Source organism: Xiphias gladius, chromosome 2, assembly GCF_016859285.1.
Source record: "Xiphias gladius isolate SHS-SW01 ecotype Sanya breed wild chromosome 2, ASM1685928v1, whole genome shotgun sequence".
Lineage (NCBI taxonomy): Eukaryota > Metazoa > Chordata > Actinopteri > Istiophoriformes > Xiphiidae > Xiphias > Xiphias gladius.
The window spans coordinates 4,731,068-4,741,801 of record NC_053401.1 but is presented as its reverse complement, the minus strand read 5'-3'; positions in this window follow the sequence as shown (position 1 = coordinate 4,741,801).

The following is a 10,734-nucleotide window of genomic DNA, read 5'->3' as shown; positions in this document are numbered from 1 at the left end:
TAGATCACCATCAAAATAGTTGCCAATTAATCGTCAATTAATCAATAAATTGATTAATTATTTCAGCTCTATTTGCATAAAGACTATTGTCTGATAGTTTCATTTATAGAAAAGTATCATATGTTATATACTTTGCACGCAAACATTTGTACCTGTAAAGTAAGTAGTAACCATGGCTGTCAAATAATTGTAGTTGAGTAAAAAGTAAAGTATTTCCCTCTCAAGTGAGGTGGAAGAGAAGCAGCCTGCATGAAAAGCGTATTGTTGCTGACCCTGTCCATCGCTTTAGGGGGAGGCCACGACTTTCGCTTTGTGACACGGAGCATTATCCTGCCATAAAGTCGCCATTAGAAGATGGTGAATTGTGACCATAAAGGGACGGACAGGGTCAGCAACAAAGCTCAGACAATGCTGTGACATTAAAACCGTGACCGGTTGGTATTAAGTTGCCCGAAGTGGAGCCAAGAAAACATTCCCCGCACCGTTACACCACCACCACCACCAGCCCGGACGGTTGACACGCGGCAGGTTGAGTCTGTGGATTCGAGCTGCTGATGCCAAATTCTGACCCCGGCATCTGCTGCCTCAGCAGAAAATCCAGATTCGTCGGACCAGGCTACGCTTTTCCAGTCTTTCGACTGGCCGCACCTTTGGGACGTGGTAGAAGGGGGAGACTGGCTGCGAGGACGTGCAGCCGACAAATCTGCAGAAATGAATGTGATGCAATCACGGAGCAGAGTCTCAAAGGAAGCTTTCCAACATCTTGTGGAATCCAGGCCACGAAGACCTGAGGCTGTTCTGAGAGCAGAGGGAGGGGCCGCCCAGTGTTAGTATGGCGTTCACAAGAAAGTGGCACGACAGACGTCACTGGTTAACACATGACTTGGGCAGCAGCGCTGCAGCAGGCTGGTGCTGGCCGGTCACCTGACAGAGTGTGTTCACCACCAAGTGACACGTTTCACCCAATCCCCCGAGATTCTGGTTATTAAGCGGCAATTTAATTAGGTGTAATTAAGATTATGATAAAGGCTCTAGGGGCCTCTGGAAATGTAACGTGTGTGTGTGTGTGTGTGTGTGTGTGTGTGTGTGTGTGTGTGTGTGTGTGTGTGTGTGTGTGTGTGTGTGTGTGTGTGTGTGTGTGTGTGTGTGTGTGGGGTCCACATGAGTGAAAATCATAACCGCAACAGTGACTACAGGAGGCAAAAGCATGTTAGTACAGTAGCGACCCTGAGGTCATGTGCTTTGTATAATTTTCTGCTAATTTGGGGGTTTTTTTGATGACCTGAGTTGGAGTTTACAACAGTGACGCACAAATTACGCATGGTAGGTTTTTCACGGTAGATTTTAGTATCTATCACACTCTTTAACTGCCGCTTTTTAGGAAAAAAAAATAACAAAATGAAGAGAAAATATAATTCTAAGTTACATTTGAATTTGTGAAAAATATGAAAATAAGCAGGGAATTTAACAGAATTTTTTTTTTTTTTTTTTTTTTTGTGGCCACACAAGAACATCTTTGCTAAACCCGAGCTTCTCCAGGGGAGTGAAACTTACTGACCTAACCCACTTATCGTTTTCTATTTGGTTGTACTTGACAGTATATGAGCCACCAGTAAAAACGCCTGACTGGCATATTATAGTGTGCCTCCAAGGTGTCCGATGCAATACAACAGTAATAAATCATTTCCATACTGGCATGAATAAATGAACACTGCAACTCTAGACAATGATGTTATCTCTTCTTAACAGAATCATGTGATGAAGAACAGTATCGCCATTGATGTAGTAATAGTTTTTTATTTTTTTATTTGATTAATTGGTGCAGAGGTTGGGAGCTCGGCTAAAAGAGGGCAACTCCTTCGGCATCTTCTGCCGCTACAGAAGAGCACTTTGTCCCCTTAGGCCGTGAATTTACCCGCTTTGTACCGCCACGGTCAAGGTGGTTTCAAGACAGTTTACCCAATAAAAAAAAAAAAGACGTGTGTTATCCATTTCGTTAGTGTTAAAACATTTAAAGTTAAAAGCTAAGCATCTCTTCATTTCCTTCATTAGGCGAAGCCTGGAAAACTAGCAGAGAGAGGGTGAACGGGGCCCGGAGGGATGCTTCAAGTGGCCCCCGAAGAACAACACCACCTGTCTGTGCTCTCACGAAGTGCAACGAAACGGTGCCTACATGCGAACCCTGGCCCCAGCGTGCTCTTTGTTTCACAGGTGATGGGGCTGGGTTTAGGGCACGGAGGGGAAATGAGAGAAATGAATTGAAATGAGTGATGAACTGAGATGGTCTTATGGAGGGCGTTGACTATATTATGTAAATACTGTTTTATAAATTGCATAATTAACAATGGGGTGTAAGAAGTAAAAGCAGGCCTTCGTCTGATTGATTTTTGTGAAGAAATTAGAATCAGTTTTAAAGTTAATTCAGTTTTTAGCAACAGTTTTGTCAGAACATGTAGCCCATGTCTTTTAAACATTGGAAATGGGCTATATGAGGCTTACTGGTATCATGAGACCTTGTTAAGTTCTCTATGTGATTGTTTCTGTATCTCGTGATTGTTAACCTGAATTCACTCGGAAAGAGTTTTTATCCCCCACATTCCCTAACACGTTCTATCTTGTGCGACCCTCTCAGGGTTGGTAATCACGCCGCTGGTTTTTAAAAGTGAAAGGCATGTGCAATACATAATGTAAATAAAATAGATAAAGAGATGAATACAGGAGAGCACCGTCTGTGGAAATGGTTAGAACCTGCTCCCATGGTCACACCTGACACTGAGGGGCTCCACAGGTGCCACATGAGGGCAGTGTAGGTTTGATATTCAGAGAGTGCCACCGGTCCAGCACACACAGCAACACTTCTTTTTTAAATCCAGTTGTTTGCCAGTTGAGAAAGCTTTTTCAAGAGGACCCAAACTTTTTTTTTCCACCAAATGACCCTCATGGCATAACCGTATTGTAGCCCAGGCCGTTAGGTAGACTCATCTATCCAGACTGAGAGAGCAGTGTTAGTATGGAAAACGCTAATGGGAACTGAATCCTATGCCGTTAAGAGTTTTAATGTAACGCTCATCTGAGCTACCTGACTAAAATGATCTCGATCGGGTTTCCCCCGGTATACTGGCGACCGTATATCAGCCACATCCCTGGGTCGATTCCAAGGCCAAGGACCTTTTCTTGCAATCAACTACCCACAGAGTTGAAACTGTCGGGAGAAAAAAAAAAAACTGGAAACGATCTAAATAGACTTCTTTTTGTAGCTACATTAAAGTAAACATGGTAAACAAAGTCAGATAATTCAGTATAGAATTCGATACATCGCACAAATGTATACCCCAGGATATTACAAAATCATGTAGGAATTAGTCAATATACATCTTCACATCCTTTTATCTTGTGTACTTCTGTTGTGCCGGGGTGTTATTTAATTCTTGTGTGTCAGAGCTGTTTAGAGGAAACTGCAGAGCTCCAGTCTCACTTGAGTGGAGCATTCACGCTTCACTAATCAATGTGTTTCCATTAACAGTGGCTCAAGTGTGACTACATGTAATGTTACCAAAAAAAGTTGCCGGTAGTGATAAACCCCGCAGAGAATTACCACCAACTCTGCACTCTTCCTCTCCACGTTTTAGCGTCCTTCAGCTAATTGTTTTCCCCTTTCACGGCTCCAGCGCTGCTAAACCCACGGCGCGCTACCTGCCCGGCACCACAGAGCAGACGTGGTTAGCAGCTAGTCAGGCGGAAACACATACGACTCCAGACGAAGGTTTCTCCGCGTCCGCTGGATGTGCACATACGTAATTGTTTCCCATATCGGCTTTGCCAACGTTGTGCTCACAGCTTTTTCCCGTGACCCAAGTTGCCGAAACAGGAATCAATACTGCATTAAGATGAATCCTACATTTTGCACTGCCTGCTCTCCCAATAGCCTAATTGAAATGCACACAAACACACTGTGGTAGCCAGTTTTTTTTTTTTTTTCTGCCACTAGGGACTCATAGTGGGCCTCTGTATGTGTCATCTGCTTGTCTCCAGTGGTCAGTACTTTTCTGATGACCCCATCTGGGACATGATGTCACGTCAAACTCGTAGGGTTCCTCAGTGTCCTCCTCGCATTGTACAGTGGATGGAGAGCTCCCCACTGCGTCATTTACTGTCATTAATGGTGATGGAGACAATTGCTCATTTGTCGCAAGAAGTGGTGCAGTGTGCATCCACAATGGCTTTCTCCATAGTGCCTCAGTCTTATTCACACACTGAAGGTCCATTCTCACACTAATGATCGGCCAGATGCGAGTCACTTATGCTGTCTGACGGGTTCAGACTGCAAGGAATGAGCTCTTTTACATGCTGCAGCTGTCCAGCAACTCCAGCTTTTTTTTTTCATAATTATCGTGAAAAAGTGCAGTTGGACAGCTTCAGTTTCAGTTGGCCTGAAACCGACTTCGGCGCGTAGCGGTGCCGCGCCGGAGGCGTAGCGGGGGTGCTTTAAGATGATAATCGGTTATAGAGTTGTGAGGTTCTTAATTGTGCTTTCATGAGACGTCGTTGATTAATGGACTAGTTGACAGACATCTTGTGAATGTTGTCCACATGTGCACTGTCCACAGGGGTGCTGAAGAATCCACTCCAGCCCTCCAGCAGCATTGTGGGCACTCTTTTCTGAGAGCAAGAGAGGGGGGGCGGGGAGTGGGAGCGGAGAAAGGAGAATGAAACTTTGAGGCTTTCGGCAGCGCTGTTGTAAAGGGGAGTGAATGAGTGCGGGGGCCGTGCAGCCAGCCACATGGGCCATTCTCACTCGGGATAATGGAGGCCTTTCTGTGGTTCTTAACCCCCTTGTCGCACGCTGGGAATGGGCAGCCGTCCGCACGATGCTGACAACAGACACGCTCAGACACGCTCACCCGCCGGATAATTGAATTTTACACCCAGGGAAGTCACCTCCTTCCCTGGCCGGGTCCCCCACTACACGTGGCCCTGACAGGAACTCTCCCAGGATCAACACCTCATCCAGGGAAAGAGTCCAAATCGGGCCCGGTGTCAGTATGAGGAAGGAAGAATGTTAAGAGGCCAAAATGGGGCCATGATGTGAAGGAGACACCTCACCATCCCTAGAGCCACGCAGGGATGGCATTTAGGGACAGCAATGATGGTCAGTTGGTCAGTCCACCACTTCGGTCTAGACTGACATATCTCAAATAGTATTTGATAGATTGGCATGACATTTGGTACAGCCATCCATGGTGCCCAGAGGACAAATCCTATGACTTTGGTTATCACCTGATTTTTTTTTTCCTCTAGCGCCAACAGCAGGTCGACATTTGCGGTTTCGATTGAAATGTCTCGACAGCTCTTTGGATGGATTACCGTCAAATTCTGTACAGACATTCACGCCCTCCCCCCCCTAATTTAAATATGAGGTTATTGGCGCCTCTGATTTGATATAAACGTTACCTGTGTGCTATAAATGCTACTATGGGGCCTGACAGCTGCTTTATCGGCTTTGCAGAATGTGCAACAGATAACAAGGAAGTATTGAGTTACTTGCAGGTGAATGTTCTGTAATTGCTGTTTGGGTCAGCTTATTAGTTGCCTACACAACATGTGGTAAAGATGAAGATTAGATAGGTGCGTTGTTTTCAAGGGTTTGTTTTTAGGGGGGGGGGAGCTGAGGTCCCTAACTGCGGGGGATTACATGTTAATGCTGTGGTGGTTGGGGGTGGGGGGGGTATTGATGGTGTAAAGAGACAGTGATCCAGACCCTCCCTCCCTCTCTGCCTGCCGGTCGCTTCTTACCCTCAGGCTGATGATGTCGTTGGCAGGGGGGGGGGCGCCCTTCCTGGCTCCCTGACCAAACACAAAAGGTGCTTCCTTCCTGCGGCCGTGGTCACTTTCACCTGTCACTCAGACTCTCTCTCTCTCTCTCTCTCTCTCTCTCTGTCGCCCAGGGTCTGCGGAGGGCGGCTCCAGGTGAGCGTTTGAGTTTGGCTACCAGCTCCTCGGCTGTACCGAGTGCATTAAAGAGAAAAAAAACAAAAACAAAAAAAAGCCCTCGGGGGTATTCTGTCCTCACATCACTTGGGAGTGTCAGACACTAGGGTAACAGCATACATAAAGGCTGCCCGAACCATCTGATGAGTGGAGGTTATTGCGGTACGTAAAAACTTACAGCGGCAGTAGATTTTTTTTTTTGCATGTGTGGACACATGTCCGTGCAATTGTTCTATCAGTCTGTACACCTGCAGGTGGAAAAAGACTCATTTAAACTCAAATGAAAAGTTTCATCTCGTGTAATTTAGGCCTCTGGGGTATTGAAAATCCCCGATTTCAACGGAGATTAAATAATCTGGAGCGCTGGGGTAAGCGGGTGAATATCTTTCTTGAGGGAACTCTGGTATTTTGAAGATACTAGAGACCTTAAATGATAAAAAAGGCTTTACTGCCGCTGCCCAGGTTTTCCTACAGTAGCCAAGCCAAGAATCTAAGCCAAACATTTTGCCACGGACCCAACATTTTACCTCAGCGCTCAGTAAAAACGCTTGACTGCTAAACTAAACTACATGAACCGAGGCTGATGTTACTGCACCGAATGCTGCTGCTCACGGACGTCCCAAACCTTTCCGAATGTGCCGTTCTCCGACACATTCATCGGGTGCATTTTAACTCCTACGTGTTTGCCTTCCGAGGTGCCCTCGGGTCAGTGTTTGCCCAGCCGTCAGTGGCAGAACGTACAGTGTACTGTGGGTGGAGGAACACGGAGGCTTAATGAGAACTCTGCGATTGACTGACATTCATGCTGCCTGTCGCACACTGCCTTACGGCCCGTGTGACTGCCAACACCAAACACACACACGGGGACTGTCACTCCGCAGCTGCTAATCACGCTTGAGTGCGACGGGTCATTTCCTCACTGTAGATAAATGTTTTTTTCTGATGTATGACATGGATTTCACACCGATGGAGACGTGATAAAATTCCTCTTTACATCATAAAGATTCGGATGCAAATAATTTGGCGGTGGTGAAAGTGCATTCGGAAGTAGTCATTTAATGAAGCGTTTAGCTCATAAATTATGATCAAGAAAATAAAAGAAAAGACATAAAAAATTAAGAAATTATTTTTGATTTTACTGCACTTTTATAGGGAAGAGAAGAAAATGTTTTCGGGTGCAGGAAATGTAATGTGCAATAACAAGATAGGTAAGAACAGCAGCACGAAGGGACCAAAACCTCAACAACAATGCGGAATAGAGCAATGTGAAATACACAAACTTAGAAGCCACATACGTTAAAAAGAGCGGGTTAAATAAAAGCAGCACAGGATAAAATATCCAGATTTTGTTTTTGGTCCCTAGTATGGGTTAAGCACCAAACATCAGGGTTATTGCAACTGTTTTCACAGTCGTACATCTCATGACAAGTAAATTGAACAGCATGTGTAAAATCGGCGAAGTGGTCTTTTAAAGGGTCCACGGACTTCTCCATCAACAGTTTATATGGGAACAACTCCCCACCAAAGATAGAGTCCACAGGGAGGTCTGTGGGTTCTCCGGAGCAATAGGGACACGGTTTCTGGAAAGCGATGCGGCCGTCTCTTTTAAATATCATTTTCGACGCTGCGAGCATCCCAGATAAGGACCGCTCACTGTCTGTATGGAGGGGCGGAGGCAGAAAAATCTCAGAGACAAGTAACTCAGAACACGGGCACGTAAAATCAAAGACATCTGCACGGCTAGTTACCGATACCACTAGAGCTCCGGTGAGGAAATATGTGTTTTGCAATTTGTGTGACTCGACCCTTTAAGTGAGTTCTTGAGCTTTACTGCCAGTTTTAATTCTGGCTTTAAATTTGATAACACTTTACTGACAATCCCCCTATTATGATTTATAAGTAGTATATAAATATCTAATAAATGTTTAATAAATACTATTTTTTGCATTGATGTTTAGCTACAGTTCATAGGGAAACCTCTGTATTAACTCTCTCTCTACCAGCAGAGGACGACATTCGCCTCTCTCTCATCAGCGCCCCCCCCCCTCCCTTCCCCGTCAACCTCCTCTCTGTCCCCAGCAACGGCCCCTCCCATCAAAGCCATAACCTCTCCTAATCCCCCCCCACCCCCTGTTGCCCTGGAGACGGCTCAGACGAGCAGGTGATGCATTGACAGGGAGCAGATGGTTCCCTGTGGAGGTAAGCATGGCTGAACAATGCTTCCATATTCATCATAAAGTCTCGCTAACTCTCTGTGTCTCCCTCCTTCAACTGCGAGCACACACGTAACGTCGAAGCCCGATGAATCATGCTCTCACTGGCGCATGCACACGGACATTTGTTCACTCTGCTTTTCCCGGGTTGCTGATTGAAAGGGCCAACGATCCGCCGGGTCTGTCGGTACGGCGGCGTGTGTGCGGACTGAGCAAGGTGATAATGCCGTGACAGGTTATGAGACAGGACTTGTGATAGATAGAAGCTCCTCCATTCAGAGGAGGCTGGTTTACAGTACCTCGGACGGGAGACAAGACAAGTAAAGGCAAACAATAGGGGTTCCTTGCCTCGGCCTCCCCGCGCTTGTCTCCTGCAGGTGTTTTCGGGCTTTTCGCCGCAGTAACTCACTCCTCTAAAGAAGCTCCTTATTTAGCCCCTGTCTCCCCTGGAGATAAAGTACAGACACCCCACTCTCCCTGCCTTTCTTTCAGCTAACTCCTGAATAATCCAGCAACAATACAGGGCTCTGAGGCGGTGTGCAGCGATTCGCCGCAGGCCTGACTTGTTTTGGGGTACAGCAGGGGCGGGGGGGGGGGGAATGGCATTATGGAGATCAGCTAATGCATGTAAAACAATGAATCCATTTTTTTTTTTTTTTTTTTGGGAAGATGTGGTAAAGAAAAAGTGTGTGGCACAATAGAGGCTACAGAGCGCTACCCAACACACCTGGAGCACACAACAGGGGGTGAGAGTGGCAGCACCCCCACCTCACCCATCATCGCCAGCACCGCAGCACCTATCAATACAGGCTGTAAGGAGCTTGGTTGGGCTGCAGGAGGAGGGGGGCTGCCTGTATTCACGGCCTGACTATGATAAAGACGCACAGTGAGGAGCCATTCAAGAGCCCTGTGCCCATAATGGAGTCACTAATAGGTGCCTATTCAGCAAGGAAAGTGTTTTCTGGAGGAGGAAAAAAAAAAGTTTGGGGGAAGCAACAATCGCTTTGTCTGCTGCCTTGTGTATGTAAAATTTATGCAGCGCTCCGCCCCTCCGCCCTTTTCCAACTCTTTTTTCTGTCTTTTTTTCTTTCTTTAAAGAGCGTCACCAGTGAATAGACTACATGCATAGTTTTGAGTCTTCCTTTCATCCTTACTTGAAAGTAAATTGAATGGTGTGTTCTCGAGTGAGTCCAGTCCAGCGGCAGGGATCTCAAAACAGGAATACACACTCTCTCGCTCTCTCTTTCACCTCCCTCTCTCCGCAATACTGTTAATACTGACCATATTCACAGGTGACCAACTCTTAAATATCATTTCAACTGGATTTTTCTGGATTTCATTCGTATTCTCGCGCACATTTGCAAAATACTGTATGCACTGGTGCTTGGACTTTTCTCTCTGTATCTCTGTCCGTATTCATAATGCACACTGAGATACTGATGAGTGTAGAGAGCAGGCAGGAGGAAATGCTGGCCCAGAGTTTCCAGAGCAGGCCCGGATGTATGAAAAATATCACACTGAGGTAGAAAGTGCCACCGGTGCAGAAATCTTCTGTAAAGGTCAAAAGCAACTGATCAAAGTTAAAGAGACTCAGTTTACGGTGAAGAGTTTAGTTTAATCAACACAATAACATTTCAGACAGATTCTAAGAGTCTGCCTAATGTTTGCTCTGTGTATGAAATAAAACAGAGCAAACTATAATTCTTAAGTGTAGATATTAAAAACTGCAAATTGTATGACATTATTTTCAACAATTAAAACTTCTTCTATGAAGACATATTTTATATTATTACAACTGTGTTATATTGTCATTCATTATCTGTTTATATACCAACATCAAGTAATGGATGCTTCATGGGAGAAGTTATAGTTATTGACAACTACATTACTAAACACTTATATGTAGTTAAAGGAGCAATGTGTAAGAATTGGCAAACTGTTGAATTCATACTCCAAACAAATGGGGGGGCAGCATATTACCAGAAAATGTGGTCTCCAACCCTTTCGTAAGAAACAAGAAATGCACTCCTTGGCCTTTCCTCCCCCCCTTCCTTTCCCCTGTGCCGTAGTCGGACTGGCGATCGGGAATACCGGGACTAATCTCGGTGGGCCACCGCGTCGGCGTGCCAGTGGACCTTCAAAAAAATCCATAAAGTTTTAACCGGCCCACTCTGTGTACCTGTCGTTCGGGGTCTGCTTGAGAGTGTGCTGCGTGCGTGTTCCAGGACTGCGCTCAATCACATCCAAGTTTCCACCCTCACCCTCAGGTTGAGCCAACGTTAGCTGGAATAAATCTAACCGCCGCATAGGGCAGTTGCTGCCATGTTGCTAAAACCTGCATGGACTGGGGAATAGACTGGCGACGACGATTTCACACCCAGTCCGTCCGGTCAGAGAGACAGGGAAGATCTGGTGGCGGCAGGAGTGGATGACGAGCCACGAGAGGTCGAGGAAGGCGAGGGAGAGCGGCTGGAGGAAAAGTCCAAAGAGCTGAGCTGGAGGAAAGAGTGGAGGAATGTCGCCAGAAGAGGAT